Source organism: Saimiri boliviensis, chromosome 7, assembly GCF_048565385.1.
Source record: "Saimiri boliviensis isolate mSaiBol1 chromosome 7, mSaiBol1.pri, whole genome shotgun sequence".
Taxonomy (NCBI): Eukaryota; Metazoa; Chordata; class Mammalia; order Primates; family Cebidae; genus Saimiri; species Saimiri boliviensis.
Window position 1 is genome coordinate 79,306,388 of NC_133455.1, and position 22,784 is coordinate 79,329,171.

Here is a 22,784-nt window from a genome sequence, read left to right on the forward strand (position 1 = left end):
TACATGTTTCTTTGAGAATGTGTATTTTGGCTTATCTTGGGGGTCAGGAACAGCTTGCTTGAAAAAGGATGGCAGAATTGAGATCTGCTCAATGAGCAAAGGTTAAACAGATAAAGGAGGGGGAGCTTTTTAAGCAGAAGAAAGGTCAGATGCGTAAGCTCTGGCAGGACTCTGGCAAACTTGAGGAATCCAAGAAAGCCAGTGTCTACTTTGCAATGCTGTTGTGAGGATTAAATAATGCATGTAAAGTAGGTGCAAATGTTGGCACACTGTAAGCTTTCAACAAATGCTAATTACTATACACAGGATCAATATAAAGTCCCTTCCTGATGTGGTGTGGTAGCAGGAGTCCCTAGGCAGTGGCAGTACCTATAGAAAAAAGCAATTTGGAGATCCCTGGATGCTGAGAGCTGGAGGGGTGTGATCAAAGGAGAGTCTCTGTAATGCATTGTGGGTATAGGGAGTAAGGTTCAGAATGAAAGCAGAGGCTGTGAAAACAGTCCAAAACAATCTTTCTTTTCTAGTTCAAGTTAGCACATATAGGCAAAATTAGAATTATCTTATTTCTTTAACTTTAAAACAAATTAGAAATGTCTTATCAAACTATTAATTTGCAAGAAATTTAGAGGATAGAGGAACAAGTTAAACTACACCATAAAGATGCAATCACTAAAATCCAGACTATGGGAAACTCTACAGGGCAAAAACCTAGCTTCTTTAATAAAAATTTGAAGGAATGAAAAAAAAAAAAGACAGAGAGAGGAAATCTCCATGTGTTTTCCAGTATTATGTAAGGCAAGTATTATATATAATCCATATATAATATATACATTCTACACTGTATGTATTCCCAGTATTATACAAGGACATCTCCATGTATCTCCCAATATTATGCAAGGCAAAACTACAGAAGAAGTCTTAGTCCCTATCTTTGAGAATCTCTGATAATAATATTTGTCTGAACTTAACTACTAAGAGTATCTGCTCCTGTTTAAATTAAGTTCAATATTCCATCCTATATAACCAATTTCCTATATTACATTTTGAGTAAGAAGAAATCAGGCTAGGTAAAATGATATTGTGATTAAAGTCTACTGTGCTTATATTTCCAAAAGCAATTTTGATTTTCATAGATCTTGCCTTTTACCCTAGGAATCCATTTCAACCAATAGCTCCGATCAAAGATTTAAATGTAAATTATTTCTAATTAAGTACAAAATATTTTCCAAATTGAGATATACACAGAAGAGTAAATCATTATATCTGGCTGCTCTTTATGTGTTCATGCCTTCTTTCATTCATTCACCCAGTAAATATTTACTGAGCACTTTCCATGTGCCAGGCTCTGCTCTAGGCCCCAGTGATGCAGCAGTCAGCAGAAGAGGTAAAAACTCTAGGCCCTCAGGGAGCCTACTTCTGATGTGATGAAGAGGAGGAGACACATAATTTTTAAAGAAATGTTTAAATGGACTATAATTTATCAAGTAATGACAGGCACTGTGTGGAAGACTTCAGCAGAGAAAGATGATAGAGAATTAAGAATATGGTAGGGGATTGCTGTGTCAGAGAGGACAGACAGGGAAGGCTACTGGGCTGGGATATTTTAATACAGATTAGAATAAAGTGAGAAAACAAGAGCAGAGGGAATGCTTAGTGCCAAGTCCCTCAGGTGGCAGCATACCTAGCACATTCATGAAAACAGTGAAGAGGCCAGTATGGCTGTACCAGAGTGGACGGGTACCATGGTTATGAGCATGCAGCCCGAGGGGAAGCAATGCCTTAACCCAGGCAAAGCTGTCTGGAGATTCCAGAGGAGGAACCCAGGAAAGTGTCCATAATAACAAGATCAGTTTTAACCTCCTCTGGGGCAAGAGGAAATCCTGTAGGCGACATCAACTCCTATCTCTATCTGCCTCTTACCTCTGATCTCTCTTGTCCATGACCCCTCTCCTGGAGGAGCTAGACCCTACTGATAAGGGTCAACCATGTTGCAACCAATCAAGCTGCAGTTAAGGGAGAGGACAATCTTAACTTTAAATAAAGGTCAGAATTTTAACTACCACACAGAAGAGGAGACTTTAATTACGGGCATGAGAATAATCTTAGCACTAAAGTAATCAGAGGACATTTTATTATCTTAGGCTGACTACAGAAATCCCAAGATCTGCCTGAGCAGCCATCATCCAATGACCCAGAGAGAAAACAGCCTAGTGGTAGGTTTGCAGGAGCTGCTGTGAGAAAGTCACGATGGTTCTGTGTGATTACACCTGATGGCATTTTGCTTCTATGGTGTAATAATTTATGTAAGGATTTTAAGAGTAAAAGAGGGGCAGCAGATTTGCCATTTGTAACATTAGCCAAACTCACAGTCTGGTTTGTTTGTTTGTTTGTGTGTTTTGCCTGCTTAAAACATGCCAGAATATTAGGACAAAATTGACCCCTCCTTCATTACTTTTTACTTTTATTAAGTTACACATTAGCTTTTTGATTTCTAATATTTTCTGAAAATATTTGAGTACTTGTAATTCCTATTCCTAGATGTATATCTACTTAATGATAATCACTCTCTTCTGAAAGCACAGTGAATGACAGTATTTTACAGTCAAAATAAATGGTTATATGACAAATGAAAGCAGACACTATAGTTAGTCGAGCTGATTCATCAAAAAAAAAAATACACACACACACACACACACACACACACAGACACATTAAAGTTGAATCAACTGTCATCTTTTAGTGATGACTGTTGATCTGATGTGATGAGAGAAGTTCCCGCACGTGGATAGGTAGACTCGGCTCCTGGATGCTCTGGAACGTCGTTAACTCATACAGACTGATTCTGGCCCTGGTTCAAACTTCTAAGCCTTTGTTCTTGAGGCTCAGAGGATGGCTTTGAAGTTCAGGATAAAGCTCTTCTAACACACCATTACCAAAGAATAACCTTTTGATTATGATCTCATGAAAGTATAATCAATAACTTACATAAGTTAAAACCATGGCAAACAGTGACGGTTCTGTAATTGGGCCTTTATGAATTCCATATGTTACGATCTTTGCATTAGCGAATGGTCCTGCATAATACACATATCTCTTCCCCAAACATGCTGCTGAACTTTCTTAAAAGGCTGTGAAACTTTTCACAGCTACTGTCAGCCTTGAACTCTTCAGACCCCTAAGCGTGGGTGTAGTACCTAAAGGGCAGGATTTTTGGAAAGCCTAAAAGGACAAATATTTTCCCCAGATCCAATATACAGTCATTTGTGTAAAGCAATTTAATTGAAGACAGTAACTTTTTACCTAATTGCATGGCTTGTGTGCTTTGAAAAATATATCTGGGGGAAAAAAAGACTTTTCTGACAAATCATTGTTAAAATATAGGTTAAAATATATTCATTTAGCAAAGGCATGCTGTCATGTGAAGATCTCAAATGTCTGGGACCTAGCTAGGAAGCCATTATGTCATTAACTACATTATCTAGGGTTTATATTTGCTTTCTCTCTCTGATTAAATGAAGTTGCATTATTAGCAAATTAGAAATGTGGGTGTTTAGCATAGCTTGATTGCCTTCGCTTTGGGAGAAAGGAGCAGTAAGCATGGAAAAAAAACAAAACCAACAGAATTTTCTAATCTATCTGAGGCGACAACAAAGAAGTCTGAATTGAACGAGCACTTAATGACAGAATAAGATATCCAAGGAAAGATTAGTCCCATCTTTTTGGACTAAACATGAGATCTTTGAAGAGAGATGAATATATAAAGCCAAATGCAATAAACAAAGAGGGCACACATCAAAGGAGTTATTTTTGTGTCTTGGTTTCTTCCTTTTCAATAACTGCCCTCCACTCCCCACTCCATCATTACCTTAGTCAATTTTGTTACCTGTTGTCATGGATTTTCCTCCGCCTCACCACCACCACCACCATCTCCTCCTCCTCTTCCCTCTTCTTGTTCTTCCTCCTCCTCCTCCTCCTCCTCCTCTTCTCTTCCTTCTCCTCTCCTTCTTCTCCTTCTCCTTCTTCTTCTTCTTCCTTCCTTTCTTTTTTTTTTTTTTTTTTGAGACAAGGTGTTTCTCTGTCACCCAGGATAAAGTGCAGTGGTGCAATTCTGACTCACTGCAGTCTCCATCTTCTGGGCTCAAGCCGTCCTCCCACCTCAACCTCTGCAGTAGCTGGGACTACAGGTGCATGCCACCACACCAGGCTCATTTTTGTATTTTTTTTTTTTTGTAGAGGTAGGGTCTTACTATGTTGCCCAGGCTGGTCTCAAACTCCTGGGCTCAAGCAATCCTCATGCCTCAGGCCTCCCAAAGTACTAGGATAACAGGTGTGATCCACTAGTGCCCAGCTTGAATTTTTCTTTGTTTTGAAACATATTTGAAAGTTACCAAAGCTACTTTTGAGCAAATTTGTGCATCTCTAGATTCTCTAGTTCAAAATAACACTGTTCAAGCAATCCTTGTGATTCTACTGCCACTATGGAACTTTTCCTCTTGTAAATATGTTAGTAGCTTTCAAATTAGGATTACTGACTCACAATGCATTCATTGTACTCATTTGCATTAAAAATATGATATTTGGCCCCACATCTCCTCTATTTGATGATAATTCCTAGAGGCAGAGATGATAACTATTTATCAGTCTATTTTCAATGGTCCATTTATTTAGTAAAGGTAATTTCAAATGTCTTACACACAAAAAAAGGATGATCAAAGACCACTAACACCAAAGGGGAGAGAGATCAAGCTTTTGAATATCTTCAGTTTGACTATTTTTAAAGAAAATATCAGTGAGCTTGTTAGGGTCCTAGTTGTAATAGAGGGAAACAGGTTACATAAAGAAGAAAAGGAAAGAAACAGATTGTCCTCACTTCAACAACACATAAATTAAAATTGAAATGATACAGAGAAGATTAGCATGGCCCCTGCACAAGGATGACATGCGAATTTGTGAAGTGTTTCATATTTTTCAAAAATTAATTCAAGATGGATTAAAGACTTAAATGTAAAACCCAAAACCATAAAAATCCTAGAAGAAAACCTAAGCAATATCATTCAGGATATAGGCATGGGGAGAAGTCTTCATAATGAAAACACCAAAAGCAATTTCAACAAAAGCCAAATTTGACAAACGGGATCTAAATAAACAAAAGGGCTTCTGCACGGCAAAAGAATCTATCATCAGAATGAACAGGCAACCTACAGAAAGGAAGAAAATTTTTGCAATCTACCCATCTGACAAAGGGCTAATATCCAGAATCTGAAAGGAACTTAAACAAATTTACGAGAAAAAACAACCCCATCAAAAAGTAGGTGAAGGATATGAACAGACACTTCAATAGAAGACATTTATGAGGCCAACAAACATATTTTAAAAAGCTCATCATCACTGGTCATTAGAGAAATGCAAATCAAAACTACAATGAGATACTATCTCATACCAATTAGAATGGCGATCATTAAAAATCTGGAAACAACAGATACTGGAGAGAATGCAGAGAAATAGGAACACTTTTACACTGTTGTTGGAAGTGTAAATTAGTTCAACCATTGTGAAAGACAGTGTGGCAATCCCTCAAGGATCTAGAACCAGAAATACCATTTGACCCAGCAATCCCATTACTGCATTTATACCCCCAAAATTATAAATCATTCTACTATAAAGACACATGCATATGTATGTTTATTGCAACACAATTTATAATAGCAAAGTCTTGGAACCAACACAAATGCCCATCAGTGATAGACTGGATAAAGAAAATGTGGCACATATACATCATGGAATACTATGCAGCCCTAAAAAATGAGATCATATCCTTTGCAAGGACATGGATGAAGCTGGAAGCCATCATTCTTAGCAAACTAACACAGGAACAGAAACCTAAGCACCGCATGTTCTGATTCATAAGTGGGAGTTGAACAATGAGAATACATGGATACAGGGAAGGGAACATCACACACCAGGGCATTTCAGGGAGTCAGGGGCAAGGGGAGGGATATCATTAAGATAAATACCTAATGCATGCAGAACTTCAAACCTAGGTGACAGATTGACAGGTGCATCAATCCACTATGGCACCTGTATACCTAAGTAACAAACCTGCACATTCTGCACATGTAACCCAGAACTTAAAGTAAAAAAAGAAACAGATCAATAGAAAAAACTGAATGTATCCAAATAAGCAAGGCTAATGTAATCTGATTCATGATTTGTGTGGTTGCATGGAAACTAAGAGCTCTGAAAACTGGGCCTCTTTTTACTTTAAAGTCTGAGAACTGTACATCAGTTAATATCAATATTTATTTTCATGGCTCTATCAATAGCTAGATGAACAATGTAGACATCAACATAGAGCCACAAGATGCAAGCCATGCCATAGTAAATTCATGTCTTTGCTCAAAAGAGAGGACAGGAAACAATAGAGATAGATCTACCTCCATTTCAAAATTGATATTGATTCCTTCCTAAATGGCATAGTTATAAAATGGGAAATCTAGCCTCTACCATTCTAGGGGATGGCTGAACAATAGATTTAAGAGCCACACTCAAAGTGGAAAACTATGTCAGCCTGGTGACACATTGGGTGGTATTTTATTCAGATGAGTCTCAGAAGTGAATCTGTTAGATATTCTTTTTAGAATATCTAACTTAACTTTGACAAACACAATATGAAGATGCTCACATTGCCTATTTTTTATCCTACTTTTTCCCACTTCCAAGTCTTATCATGTTACTTTTATCTATGTTACTCTTCCTGATCTCTCCAAAACCACTTTGTTTCAAAAAATCAAATCCTGCCTCAACATTTATTTCTAAATTATCTCCTGCCCAGAGAGCAAATCTTTCCATAGAGCTCTTTCTGTGGCCATTTGTATAATTACCTTAGCATTGCCTTTATGTATTTCTGTCTTTGGTGTCTTCCCTTAATTTTCTTTGGTTGTATGATATCACTTCATGTGATATGATTAGAGGAAATTAAAATTTTAAATGTTCTAGTATCATAGGGGAAAAACATGTTTACTAAATGGAAGAAGTGAGGAAGAGGGGAGGAGTTGTAATTCTAAAACTGGGGGGTTCTAGTGAAAAGAACTCATCTCCAAGAATGAGCCAAAGTTATAAAACAAATTAAGAGAAGGACAACAGCACACCAGGGTTAGTACATGTTGTGCTAGCATAATGTCTTTCCTGCCCCACAGGTTGCGGATAAAAGAAGTCAATTTATGAACACAGACTTTTAGAAACAGGTTAACATAGGGTCAGGCCAATTTTTCAAAGTCATGTAAAAACAGTACTATTTTTAAACATATATATTATCTGACTATTAAACACTTTTCAACTCTGTTTGAAAACTCTGTATCTGTAGTTCCTTTTGATGCTCTTGGAATGTCCATAATAAGGAATCTGGGAGAGCTTTGTAAATAGGCCAGTCTTTACAAAGCCCTTCTAAGGGAAAATAGCAGATCATAATAGTTACAACACTCTAGAGCTGGAAAAATTCTAAGAGATCATATGGGGAAGTGAAGGACCAGGTAGGTTAAGTAACATTTCCAAAGCCCACCCTGTCAGGACTGGCTCAGCACGCTTTCCATGATCTCAAATGGCCCCAACACCAACCACTCCTGTTTTGCTATTGTTCAGTACCTACCATGTCCTGGGCACTTGCTAGGCAAAATGGATCTTGGCCAGTACTAAGTCACCAAATAGTGCCTGCAACTAGCCCACTCAGCTACTGCCTCAAAATTGAACATTAAATTGTGTGTGTGTATGTGTGTGTGTGTGTGTGTGTGTGTGTGTGTACTGGACAACACAAAAACAGATCAATGGCCTTCCCCATAATCCATTCCAGAGAAAAACTGAAAAACTGTAGGCAACTTTTTCTTTCCACATTTTATGGGACTGTGATATGGTGATGTTGTACCCTAAGACTGAAGGACAGTGAAAAACTCTGCCCTCGTTGTCAGAAAACATGTGCTCTTTTGCCAGCTCTGTTGCTAACTCCCTCTGGGAAGTTGGTCATCAGTTCCAGTCCTTGGTTTCCTCTTCTGAAAAATAAGGTGGTTGAACTAATCTTTAAGATTCCTTCCCTTCTAAGAGTTTAGAGTTCTAAAGAAGCCCTTAGCAATTTCTTCCAAGATTTAATGTACAGTTCTGAACATTTGGGAAGAGAATATAGCTCATTCTGCATACAGACCTGGTAGAGAATTGACGAGCTTAATATAGTCTTAGGTCTTAAAGTCCCAGCATAATTGTTCTGTACTCTTAGTGACCTAAGATCTAATAAGCAATCTTCTCAGAAACACATGCGAAGCTAGAAATTTGGTGCACAAATCTCTTTGGAGTTATATCTTTGCCTTTATCAATTCCTGATGTTATCAAAATGTATAGAAATTTTTTGATAGCCAATTTATGATCTTAATTAGGGTGAGCCAATGGGATAGTTGAGAATGATTTCCCTGCATCAGACCTGCCCATTTCCCTCCTGTTTGCTGTGTGTTCACTGCAGCAGATTTTGCTCAAATAAGCTACATGATGCTCCTGCTTTGAAGTGGCTACAAAAGATGCTCTGCAGCAGAGAGGCCAGCAGTCCATAAACAATAATTTGTGTCTACCTACCAGGCTCCTCTTCTCTCACACTCACCACCTTGAACTGTTTTATTCCATAGAGAGCAAATTCAGCAGAAGTTAAACACTGCAAAGCCTAAAACACAGAGTATTTACTCACATATCAAGACTCCTGGTTCAAGTGAAGCCAGTTCTTTGGCTGCCTGGGTACTTTCTCCAAAGACTCTCCTATGTCTATTCTTTCCTCTTCTTCCACTTGGATATACAGCTCTGGGAGCTCTGATTAGCAAGTTTATTTGTCTTTAGTTTTGTAAGCACCCGTAAGAGCATATTTGTTAGCTCAGTTTCCTCATTTTTTTTTTTTTTTACAATGTGGCACACATAGCACTCTTTCTCTTAAAAAGTGCTATTTTCCAGCCAGTAATGACAATAACTCTTTAAGTTTTGAAGTTGATCTACTTGCTAATCCCACTTTACTTTGTCCTTAAGAAAACGAAAAAAATACCCCTGAATGTTGGGAGAATAAATTACTTAATGTATTTTAAAAATTTTAAAGTATTTATACAAAAATAAATGTTCCAAACCCTGTTACTTTAAAATATTTATAGATAAATTCATGTGTACATGTATATGAAGCATACAAAGAAACTCATAAAAATAGTTTGCTCATTCATTAAAAGTAGTAGAAAATATGCTTCCTTACCATGTTCAAAAGGAATTACTTGGTTTATTTTTTAGAAATTACCTACCAGTTTTGTATTTGCAGGCTAGAAGTATAATTTATAATGTAGTGTCTATCTGATGGGTCCCATGTTCACAATTAATAGTCATCCCCATGCAAAGCCTCTTACCTTGAAGGATCTTAACAGCTCTGATGAAAAGGGAGAAGGATCACTCACCTACCACTTACTGATCTCCCACTGCCCCCTACAGTATAAAATTCCCACTGAGAAAAACTTGTCCTAACTGAACAAAAATAAAGGCACAAATCAACAATTATCAATACTCCTTGGAAAGCTTCATTTGGAAGGTTTTTTAAAAGCCACGAAAGCATACTAAAAAAGAGATTCTTATATAATTCTGCTAGAAGTATGCAGTAGTCATTACAAGCCAATGTATGTGCCAAGAACCCATAGAACGATTGGCAATTTGACTTAAAAAGTCCACTTCTGGAACTCAGTCCTATGGCAGCAATCCTAATATGGATTGTGTATATATAATTTAAATAGAAGAATGCTTAAATAAGCCACAGAATAGGGTCAGGTATGGTGGCTCACACCTGTACTCCCAGCACTTTGGGAGGCTGAGGTGGAAGGATTACTTGAGCCCAGGAGTTCAAGACTAGCCTGGGCAACATAGTGAGATTCCATCTATACAAAAAAGAAGTAATAAAAGACCACAAAATATTGCGTAGCCACTTAATAAAACCATGCTTACAGGGAATGTAATAACACAGGAAACTACCTTACTGCCCTTAAGCAAAAAACAAACAAAAAAAGGACACAAATTTTCTTAGGTGAGTTAACTATATGTGAATGCTCTTTTCCCATTCTTCTTTCTCCTTTTTGGTATTTTCCAAAAAATTTTAAGGGTGTACTAATTTATTATGGAAAAATGTAATGAACTTAAAACTCAGTTAGGATTCATAAAAATAAATGGTATATCCAGAAAATTAAGCCCTGCAAACTTTAATGAAGTCCAGTTTATGTTCTTGGTGAGTAAAGGGTTTTGTAAGTTATAATTACTACAAAGACAACTAGCGATGTAAAAACCTCAATTTGTAACAGAGAGACAAAAATCTCAGAGTCAATTTCTCAGTTCTTTGTAAAGAACCAAGCCAGGAATAAATGTCATGAATATCTAGAAAGAAGCTACCATTTGAGGAGGACTTACAGGATAAATATTAATAATATAGCTGTCCTGTCTACCAGCCTCAGAGTATAACTCCTAAAGTCAGTTTATTAGTCAAATTGAAAATGCTGAAATCAAGCAAATAGAGAAACCAGACAAAAACTAAGGAGTTTAGTTGATCAAGATTTAACCTGTGCTGCCTTTGCTTCTCTTTGATAGTAACTTTTCTCACTGGTGGGCAGTTAAGACAGAATAGATGCTATACTTCTCCAAAGAAACAGAAAAATGGATTTTAGTAGATTTTATTAACATTTATCTGGTAAACAGTATTTTGAAAAGCTAATTTTGCTAAAAATTTGCTTTATTTTTGTTACAAGTAATTGTATTGTCCACACTATTTTTTCTACTGTGATTTAAATTCAAATGCAAAACTAAGAACAATGTAGAAACGATAATGACCAATCATAAATCACAGACATTTTAGAGGTGAAAAGAAAAAAAAAAAAAAAAAAAACCTTGTCTGAGGGCTCAGATAGGTGGTGTGGAAGCCAGGTTGGGAGCCAGGTCTCCTGAGGTCAGCTCAGTGTGACATTCTGAGTTCAGAGAGTGGGATACCATTCTTGCCGGCATATCCCCCAGCTTGAGATTAGGCAGACCAACTTTCTTTGGCTTCATGACTCTCACCTAGCACTAACAGCTCATTAATACAAAGGGAAGAAGAGGCCCTACTTTTTCAGTGTCTACTATGTGTCAAGAATTTTGTACAAATTGTGCAACTGCATTTTGTTGCCATTATAAAAACTAAGTTAATTATTTCCTTTTAGTACTTGAAGAAACTGAGGCCCTCAAGAGTTTAGTTGATCAAGATTTAACCTGTGCTGCCTTTTGCTTCTCTTTGATAGTAACTTCTCTCACTGGTGGAAAGTTAAGACAGAATACATGGTATAATGGTCAGGGTTCTCCAGAGAAACAGAACCAATAGGAGATATATACCGAGATTCCTTATAAGGAAATTGGCTCACATGATTATGGAGGCTGACAAGTCTCATAATCTGCAGTTGGCAAGCTGGAGTCCCAGAAAAGCCCATGGTGTAGTTCCAGTATGATGGCCCTCGAGATGCCTAAGAAACGAGTGTTGCAACTGGAGGGCAGTCAAGCAGGAGGAGTTCTCTTTCCCCACAGGAGGGGCAGCCTTGTTCTATTCAGGCCTTCAATTGATGGTTGGAAGCCCACCTACATTGGGTGGAGGGCAATCTACTTTATTCAGTCTATGATTTCAAATGTTAACCTCATCCAGAAACAGAAACACCCTCAAAGAAACAACCGGAATAATGTATGTGACCAAATGTCTGGGCACCCCCATGGCCCAGTCAAGTTGACATACAAAATTAACATCACACATGATGTTTTGCCGGTATGTTCAGTTCAGGGCCTTGGACTAGGCAGGTAAGGTCCTCAGGGTGTGAATTTACAGAGGCACTTATTCCTAGGCTCATATAAGCACCCTGAATGTCTTTCTTGCTGTACCCTAGTCCTGGCCCTCTGTCCCACCCAAAAGGGTATCAATCACATCTCTTAGCTTGCAGTATTTTATATTGGGTGGACAACTTTCTACAACCAAGTAAATACCACTCTAGAAAATCCTTGGATATACAGAGTTTCTGAAAGAATGGATGGCAAAAAATATCTAAAATATTGAACACAAAAATAGATGATGGGTAAGTATTTCTATAGTCACTATGTAATGAAATGGAAATCCACTTATATTTTCCACTCAAAATGTTTCCTTATTCAAATAGTATTTATTGACTGGGCCCTTATATATTTTTATTGAAAGGAAAAAGCATTTCTATAAATCACAAACACACAAATCTTTTATGCATTATAGAAAAATGCACAACTATTAAAGATCAGGTTTGAATTATTTTACTTATGTCTTAAGGCCACTTACTGTAAATTATGAGTTACTCCTTATATTTAGTTATCTAAAGCTTCACTAATGCATGATTTTTTCTCAGTTTTTGAGAGGACTGAATGAACTTAATGAGATAAAATAAATGAAAGCATGTTTTAAATGATTAAGTGCATGAACGGCATCATTACTGTTAGCAGAATAGTAGAACAACGTCTCACTTTAATTCAGGAGAGCTGTACCAATTGATACTTTGTCTCTCAGTTTATGAGTGAACACTTCCTCAAACTCTAGACTATATAGGACATGCAATAAACTCTAAACTCAAGCCTGTAGGTAACTGAGAAACCAGATAAATGTTCAAACTTTGGGAATCAAAAATATTTAGCCAGTCTGGAGCCAAGCAGATTTGGTTCTATTTGGCTTCTGAACTAAATCTTGAATATGATGATTTGATATATGCCTTGTAAGGTAGGACTATACACATGAAACTGCCTTTTTAAAAATTGATTTGAGTACACAGGTAGGCCTATCCTTGTATAATATAGAGGTAAAATAATATGTACATACGTACATGTACCTTGGTATTTGACTGCTAGGGTTCAGATCCAGGCTTTGCAGGTGACGTTGCAGGTATGACCTTGGGCAAGTTACTTAATTTCCCTCTGCCTCCAACTTCTCATACGTTTAGTGATGGTGGCTTCAAGTCTGAATGACTTGGTGACACCCTGTCTCTACAAAATGTTTTAAAAGTCAGGCACAGTGGTGCATACCTGTAGTCCTAGCTACCTGGGAGGCTGAGGTGGGAAGATTGCTTGAGTCTAGGCCATAGCAGTGAGCCATGTTCATGCCACTGTAATCCAGACTGGGTGACACAGTAAGACTCCACTCTATCACCAAAAAGATCAGTGCTTTCAGCACATATAATTGGTACAGTATTAAATGAGATAATCCATGTAAATTACCTTAGAAGAGCAGCTATCAGACAGTAAATGCCCAATTTATGCCAGTTCTTATTATTAGGTTAAATCATATAAAATTCAAGCATTTTGACCTATTAAAAAGACAATTCAAGCAAGTGCACCCAATATTTACTGAAGCCATGCTATTTTAACTTCCTCCAAGAGTATGAATTCTTCTTAGTCAGGGTCTTTATTTAAACTTACCCTTGACAGCACACAGAAGGACACCTTTCATGTGCATGCAACAGAATGTCTAAATAATACAGATGAAGATTCAGAAAGATCCTGATTTCAAAGAACTCAAATTATAATTCATCATGGATTCTGCAGTCAGACTACCTGAGTGTACATCTTGGCTCTACTACCTATGAGCTGGGTGAACTCAGGCAAGTTATTTAACCTTTTTGCGATGCAGTGGCCATTTTTGTAAAATGAATATATCAGCAATGCTTATCTTATAGGGTTGTAAGAATTAAATTAGACAACGATGAAAAGTATTAAGCACCATGACTGGCAAATGAGCAATATTTAATAAGCATTAGCGATTTTCCTCTATTTTCTTCTACTCCTCCTCCTTCCACCCACCCCTTCTTCTTCTTTAGTTCATAATGCAAGGTTTACAAAGCAAAATATGATTTTAACATTCTGTAAGTTAATTTCTAATTCTAGCAATCAACTCTTTTTTCATCAGAGTATAAAGAGTAAAAGACTGGTAAAATCCATCTGTGACAATTTTATACTTTTGATAAGTATTTAGGAGTCAGGGCTTAAAAAAATGCAAAGCTGAATATACTAAGTAGCTGAAGAAATTAGGGGTGTTTATCATAGAGAAAAGATGATTTGAAGGGGATGGGAGCTGATCTCAAATGCCTATGGGCTGATTTCAAATAAGAAAGGGGTTAAAATATACTCCCAGTGGCTCCAGAGGATAAGGAGAGGATGAAGATCAGGAATTACTGATGTGACCAGGCACACTGATAATAGGAGTGGAGCTCCAATTGGGATTTTGGGTTCAGCTGTGTCTCTGGTGATCTGTGGTACCCACTGGCATGCATGAGATGCCAGGGACCCACTAATGGGGAGTTTGTTTATTCAGTTGCCTAGGAAATAAGGGGGCAGGAAAGGTTAGAAGTACACATAGGTACTGAAAGATTCTAAGGCCTGGCTCTAAGGAACAGGCCTGATTTCTAGGGGAACATGGGCTAAAGGAACTTAACACTGGTGTATTTTGTTAGGGTCAGGATATTAAGGCATGCTGTCTGTCTTAGTCTGTTTTGTGTTGCTATAAAAGAATAGGCTGAGTAATTTTTAAAGAGTTTATTTAGCTCATGATTCTGGTAGCTGGAAAGTCCAAGTGCATGGTAGTAGCATCTGCTTGGGTTCTGGTGAGGACCTTGTGCTATGTCACATCATGGAGGAGAAGCAGAAAGGCAAGTGGGTGTGTGCAGAGTAAGAGAAATTAGGGATTTTTTGGGGTCTTGAACTAGTACACCAGGGTGTAGCTGATAAGGCCTGAACCAGTTTCTAAGAACCCACTTTCATGGAAATTAATCCACTGAGGCTGACCCACTTTCTAAGAACCCACTTTCATTGAAATTTATCTAGTCTCATGAGAGCAAGCACTCACTCACTACTGTGAGGGTGGTACCAATTGATTCATGAGGGATCTGCCCCTATGACCCAAACACCTCCCACTGGGCCCCACCTCCCAACACTACCACACTGGCAATTAAACTTCAAGATGAGTTTTGGCAGGGACAAACTACATCTAAACCATTGCACTGCTTTAGGTACCAAATGACAAAGTTCAATGCCAAATGAGGAAAGGGGTAGACTCTTCTCCATTTCTACCCAAGCTGCTCTGAGGTCATAAGATCTGTAGAGAATACATGTCAGCTTGACCCGTGAGTGTTTACAGCTTAAGAAGCATGGACAGATTGCACTCAGATCTGAGAAACAGCCTTCTTACTAGTAGCACCATGGGTCAGGTCTCCATTCAGGAATGGCATGGGTGGAACTCTTCTATGGACTCACAGAATCAGCTGGTCTTTGCAAAGGGAAAAGTATGAGTAAATGAAGGAGAATCCCTACATGAGCAATAGAGGGGACAGGTCAGCACTTCAGAGTATAAATGCAAGGTAGGAGTCTCCAAATGTAAGCCCATAGACTGGTAGAGTTCAGGGACATTCAAGTTATACTGGGAAGACAGATTTGGACTCACTATAAAGACGAACTTTCTATGATTAACAGAGTCTATATCTATCTATCTATTTATCTATATATATGGATCTCCATCTCAAGAAAAAATATATATATTGATCTATATCTCTCTATATATAGATTGCTATATATATATACATATATATATATAGATTCATATATATTTTTCTTGAGATGGAGATCTATATATATGATTGATGAATAAAAAATAGATAGATATATCTATATAGCTCAATCTGTATCTATCTATATATATATATATTTTGTTGTTGTTGTTGTTGTTTTTCTTGAGACAGAGTTTCACTCTTGTTGCCCAGGCTGGAGTGCAGTTGTGTGCCTTGGCTCACTGCAACCTCTGCCTCCCAGGTTCAAGTGATTCTCCTGCCTCAGCCTCCCCAGTAGCTGGGATTTCAGGTGCTCACCACTATGCCCAGCTAATTTTTGTATTTTTAGTAGAGATGGGATTTCACCATATTGGCCAGGCTGGTCTTGAACTCCTGACCTTAGGTTATTCACCCACCTTGGCCTCCCATAGTGTTAGGATTACAGGCATGAGCCACTGTACCCAGCCCAAAAATATTTTTTAAACTCCACCTTAATGAGCTCCCTGGCACTGGGCATGTTCAACCAGATGCAAAGGGATCACAATTCATTGATACTTTGGAGAAAGATTGAGCTCTCTGAGTTGGATGAGCTCTGGAATCTCTTTCAACTCTGTTCTTCTGTGTCTTAAAAGACACAGCCAGAGAAGGCAAAGAAGAAACTGGACGAATATGAAGAGATAACTCAAAACTTGACTTCTGCCTAAATTTGAGTAATTTCTTAAAAAAATATGTAATAAGTGTGTAATGAATCATTCACATTTTAAACGAAGATGAGTTCTAACTTAGGATGAGCTTTAGTTGTATCAGTGGCAATGAATTTGGGAAACTTTATTTTCCAACCTACTAAGTATAGTAATGGTCTATTGAAATGAGTGACATAAAGATCTCAAATGGGCTTCTGTTACACAGAGAGCACCTGCGGGTTTAAAACAAAATGTTGAGATGAAAAATTTCATAAAGAAGTAACAATTACATTGCCATAAGCTCTAAGAACACAGAACAGCTCCTGGCACATGGTAGGCAGCTACTTTGGGCCGGAGGAGTAGAGGAAGGCTTCACCAAGGAGACACATAACAGTGGAACTAGAGCTCAAAGGATGTTCGTGAAGCTGTTTAACCAGCTGAGATGGAAGGAAGGCACAGGGAGAAAGGTTATTACAGGCAGGGGCACCAGAGTTGTGAAAGTGCATTCTGGGAAATGTTAATGAGTCTGGGGCTTGGTGTGTGGAAGGGAAAATATTGGGGGCCTGGGGGCAGGGGAGAGATGATGACATGAGGCTGGACATGTGGTCAGGGCCAGATGGCAAAACACTGTGGAAAGGTCACTTAAACCATTTAGGCTCCAACACTTTTATCTGTAAGAAAAACAGTTTGGATTATCTCTAAACTTTCAAATTCTAAAATATAATGATTCTCTCTTTGAAGTAAAACATCTTTAGTCATTTAACATTAATGGTAATATCTTTATACAAATACAAGATCTGTCTCCAAGTTTTCAAAAATCAAAGCATAAAGATTCTCTTCTCCAAAATTGTATTGTTTGTTGCCAAATTTTAAAAGATTCACCCCCTAATACCCTTTATGTATCCTATTACTGTCATTAGTTACATGGTATATACTCTGGGCCAGGCACCCTTCTAGGCAATTTACAGATTATCTCTCAGTGAATCCTCATAACAACCCTAAGACAGCACTTCTTATCCCCAATTGATAGATGAGGAAACAAAAGAAGAAGGAAATTAAGTTACTTGCTGAGGATCACTCAGCTAAGAACACTTATGCACATATTTATATACTTTCGGATTTGAAATCCAAAAAGAAGATAAAATGTACAGTTCAGAAGGACAGACATTCATATGTCTAGCTGAGAAAAACAGGGAAGGCCAGTAATAGTCCCATGACTTTAGAGTTTGTGCTAATAATCAGTTTTAAAAGGAAATCAAATAATTGAAGATGCAAGCTTATTTCAAATAAATCCATTTCCAGTGTTCAGCTTCTCATTTTGTAAACTTAAGGATTACCTGCCAACTTTAATTTCTGTACTTTTCTTGTACTTTTCCTGGTACTTAAAAAGGTAGTGTAGAAGTTGAGAATAGATGCTAAGTCAATTATTTTTCCAATTAAAATACTATTTTCCTTATTTAAGCTCCCTTTTATGTTATGTTCAAAGTTCTAGACTCCATTACAAAATGAAATTATTTTTAGTTCTATATACTAACAAAAAGAAGTTTTTTAATAGTTCCATGCCCTCATCACACACACACACACCCACACACACACACCCCCCAACCTGGAGCTGAGACTAATTGCAAACTCTTTTCAAAGTTTATTAAGAAAGAAGAGTTAAATGAGGGTTGTGGAAAAACTGTTGCCTACCCAACACATACTCAAAGATTTACTCAATACAAATTTACAAGATGTTGAATCCACTCTCTCCATAGCCAAGAGGAGAGAAATTTCCCTGAGTTGTTTCTATCTTCTACTTCTTTGCCCGAAAACTCTCTCTTCATTATTTGGCCCTGACCTCCCTTAACTGGGCTTCCATTACTTCTCAGATGAGATACAAAGCCCCTCACGATCACCTAGAATATGTTTCCCCCTCTAAGGCCTCCAAGCGTTAGGACATCCTGAGCTCTTCCCTGGGAAGGCATTTTCCTCCCTTGCTAATTCCTTTGGAATTAATTCAAACATCACCTGCTCAGTGAGCCCAATGAAGTACCCCTAGCTCCCTTCCTTCCCCAGGCAGGAAAAAGAGTGGCTTCCTTCCAGCACTCAGCCAAACCTGTACTTCCTAACCTCATTTGGATGAGTGAGTTTTCTAGAGTACAAGCCCTCAGAGGGCAGGTACTGGGTTTAGGTTTATTTCTCTTTGTATGCGCTGCACCTAGCTCTGTGTTTGTTGATTGAGTGCTTGAGCCAGAGAGAAAGGCTGCACGGGAGAACAACTTGTCATTCACCAATATTCCATGGGAATGTGAGCAAGTTACTCACATGTAACTTTACTAAGTTGGCTAGATTACTGCAGTAAAAGAAGCCCTGAACTGACAAGGCCTCCTCCCGAGGTCCAGCAACAGGATAAGGGACGTTTTCACTGAACTCAATCCTCAAAGTTTTTCCCTAACCACACCCATCTTACTCAACAGGGACAGTTAAGTTAAATCAGTCTGATCCAAAATAAAATGCTTTATTGAATATCATACCTTTCTGCTTCACTACAACAATTTCAAAGACTTTATTTGCGCAAGTGAGTTAAAATCAGGAATAAATAGGGAGGGTGCCAGCAGAGGGTTTGTTTACGTGCTTTTACACCACCATGAAAGGAAGACATAGCAGAGTTTACATTTATGCCATGTAAATTGCCATAGAACCAGATGTGGCTTACAAGGTACCTTGTAACTCATCTCCTTTAAGCAATAAAGCCTCTTTTTTTTTCTTCTGGCAAAAGTTTGAGAAACTTACTGCTGTTTTCTATCAGCAGATACAACAGATGGCTGGCACATGCCTGCTTTGCTAAATGAAATGGGCTCTCTGCAGAACTACTCTTTGATCCCTAGTGGCATGTCTATAACACCACAATGCAAAATACCACAGCATAGCAGAATCTAAACATTAAAGGTTTAAAGCTGTGCTTTTGATATGAGTACCTTCTGAAAAAAATCATGCCCACAGTATGTAAACATATTCACATTCTCACTTTGAAACCATGGAACAGGGGTCAGAAAATGAGGCATTTCCTCCATTTGATGACATAAAACCACCACTAAGGTATGACGGCAAACCCCAGGAGTGCAAAGGTATGAAACCACTTGGATTGTAACTACCAAAACAATCATAACTCTATTAGGAAAAATGTGGACAGTACACATTAAGGGATTTCCATAATAATAAGTGTTACCATAACTGCAGGGTTGGAAAGAGGTGTTTAAGGGGGTTTGGCAGTTCCTTTGAAGTTGGAGAGGGAATTCTTGAATTTAAATTTACCTTTTTTTTTTTTTTTGGTTTATGTCAAGGCGAGAAAAGAAGGAAAAAAAAAACCATACTTTTAATATAGGGCTAACTCCAGGGCAATGGGAAACTTGAGACTGCAGACTGCAGCCCATTTAACGGGACCAGCATTACAACATATCAAACACTATATTACAGAAACATATCAGTAGGATGACTGTTTTTGTAAAATCAGCAATTATGTGAGTCCATTGTCAGAGAAATGGCCCATTTCTGCTTTCCCTTTTTTCCAATGGTACTTTCCTCACTTTAAAGCTGAATTTGAATGATACTGACTGTAATCACTCACAAAAACACACAAATCACTAAAAAAACTTCTCATTAAATTTTTACTTGAAAGCCATTGGGTTTAGAAAGAGTTATTTTCCAAATAAAATGTTTAATTAGTGCCTTATTTAGAAAACTAAAATTGTTGCTCATGGTCCCTGCCTGTCTCAAAGTTCTTAAGCTTTTGTTATAATTGATTTTTAAACTATTATTATTGTTACTTCTGACAGTTTTCAATAATTCAAGAAGTTTTTTAAAACTGATAGGGAGCTAGGCTAGTGTCACTAACTCATTTGTAATAAACCTTATGTGTTGGAAAATGTTTCACTTGATACACTCTTCAGCATATCTAATATTTTCTATTTTCAGTGGTTATATATAAAAACAAAGAAACACATTCCTGCAGTTTATCTCAATAAAGTCAGTTTTTGTACAATATATACATAACCTCCCATATCCCCAGGGCAGCAGACAAAATTCTCCTGTTCTTTTCCTGTATTTACAGCAACACTTCAGTTTTGTTTTTAAACATCTAGAGATACAGAAAAATGAAGCCACTCCACTGACTTCTAGTGCTTATGAGAATTCTGCACACTGTACATGATAAAAAGCTCACTTTAAGATCCCGACCTGTTGTTACAGATGGCTAGAGCTTGCCTAGCAATCCAGGTGGTGGGTTTGAAATTAATATTGATTGGTTATCATTACCCAGAGAATTTCTATTCTATAGACACCAGTTTCACCCCAACCCTTGCCATCCGTCTCTACTAGAGACCTCTACTTGGTCAGAAGAAGACTGGAAAACTAGTACAGATGGCTCAGCATAAATCCATTTTCGCTGCTAAAAAAAAAAAAAAAAAAAAGAAGGCAACCTCAAAAGGGATGCCTGATTAACTAAGTTACTAAATTCAGAGTACCTTAGCATATTTATGCAGGTGATAGAACATATTATAGTTATCAAGATCAAGTCTATATGACCTTTGTAAACAAAAATCTATTTATAGGAACTACATAAATTAAAACCTTGGGCCTTACACCAAATTGGTTCATATTGAAATGAGCGCGGTGGTATCCAAATGTTCAATTCTGATTTGTCTAACAAAACTTCTCATTAAATTTTTACTTGAAAGCCATTGGGTTTAGAAAGGGTTATTTTCCAAATAAAATGTTTAATTAGTGCCTCATTTAGAAAACTAAAATTGTTGCTCATGGCCCCTGCCTGTCTCAAATTTAGGGAAAAAAATAAAGCATGCTTCACTGAAAAATATCATCTATTGAAAAGTTTTGTACAAGAATAAAGAGTAGTTTCCCTCAATTACTAAAAATCCTTTAAGGCTAAGCCTCTGCAGTAGAAACTCTTCTCTCATCTAAAAGCCTTGAGTGGAGGCACATCAAAACATGAGTAATGGAAGGTTAAATGGAGGCAAAATGCTCCGTGAAAAATGAAAACTGCTGGGAGAAGGAGGGTTCAGGAAAAATGATTTGTGGCAAGAAAGATTTGGGAGAATCTCAAAAGAAATTGGTGAGAATCTGATGAGCATCAGTGAATTATTTGGTCTTCATAGTTACAATGACCCATGAAAATCACTGGTGTCACCATTTTGTTAAGTGACAAGTAGTTTAAAAATGATACCAGAGAGTAAAGTATTTATAATGCAAAACATCATACGATATTAAATTCACACAACTTTTGATAATTTTTAAAATTACAAATAAATTCATTGTGGTAAAACCAGAATGTAATAGATGAAGATGTAACTGGTGTTTACATTTTGGAAGTTCAGATGTTGATCAGATGATTTTTTTCTATGTCTGCCAGCATATTTTGTAATGGAATCAAACAGAATATACTATATTATAGACCCAACCCCTGGGCCACATATTACTACTGGCCCATGGCCTGTTAGGAACCAGGCTGCACAGCAGGAGGTGAGCTGTGGGTGAGTGCTCCCCATCGCTCCTATTACTGCCTGAGCTCTGCCTCTTGTTAGATAAGAGCGGCATTAGTTCCCAGAGAAGTGCGAACCCTGTTGTGAATTGCACATGTAAGGGATCTAGGTATGTACCTTTTATGAGAATCTCATGCCCAGTGGTCCATTGCTGTCTCCCATCACCCCCAGATGGGACCATCTAGTTGCAGAAAAACAAGCTCAGGGATCCCACCAGTTCCACATTATGGTGAGTTGTATAATTATTTCATTATATATTACAGTGTAATAATAATAGAAATAAAGTATACACTGTGATGTGCTTGAATCATCCTGAAACCACCCCTATCCCTGGTTCATAGAAAAATTGTCTTCCATGAAACCAGTCTCTGGGCCAAAAAGGTTGGGGACCACATTTATAAGCTACTTAATTTGCACGAGATTCTTTCTATGACACCAAATGGAGGTCTAGAATATTCTTACAATTGCTTCATTTTATTCTTCTGCCACTATGCTGGACCCTAAGTTGTATCTATTTTTTTAATTTTTATAAACGGCATGATGAGGAACACTGTTGGACCTAAATTTTTATTTATGTCCATGCTTATTTCCTTAGCATAAATCTCTGGAAGTAAAATTGTCCAGTCAAAAAGTCTATATCCACCCTTTTCCCATCAGAGTCTAACTGCCCTGCAAAAAGGTTTACATGCACACCAGCATATGATAATGCACTATTCTCCACATACTAAAACCACTTTTACAAGATCTGACCAAGCTAATGTGGGGAAATGAATCTCACTGTAATTTTTATTTGCATTTGTTTGAAGTGGAACACGAGATCTATTTTAAGTGGCCCCAAGAACACTTTGGGTTACTGCAGTGGTCCCCAACCTTTTGGGCACCAGGGACTGGTTTTGTGGAAGGCAATTTTTCCACAGACCAGGAGGTGAAGGAATGATTTTCAGATGATTCAA

The 22,784-nt window shown here is 37.7% G+C and overlaps 1 protein-coding gene and 1 non-coding gene across 2 annotated transcripts in view; one reads left to right on the forward strand and one right to left on the reverse strand.

Moving 5' to 3' along the window:
• Positions 1 to 22,784, reverse strand: part of WIF1 (WNT inhibitory factor 1) — a 73,982-nt gene that overhangs the window by 45,800 nt on the left and 5,398 nt on the right. The gene's annotated exons all lie outside the window — the stretch shown is intronic.
• On the forward strand, positions 4,863 to 4,969 carry LOC120365117 (U6 spliceosomal RNA). Its single transcript, XR_005580136.1, has one exon. It is a non-coding gene; the product is annotated as a U6 spliceosomal RNA (small nuclear RNA).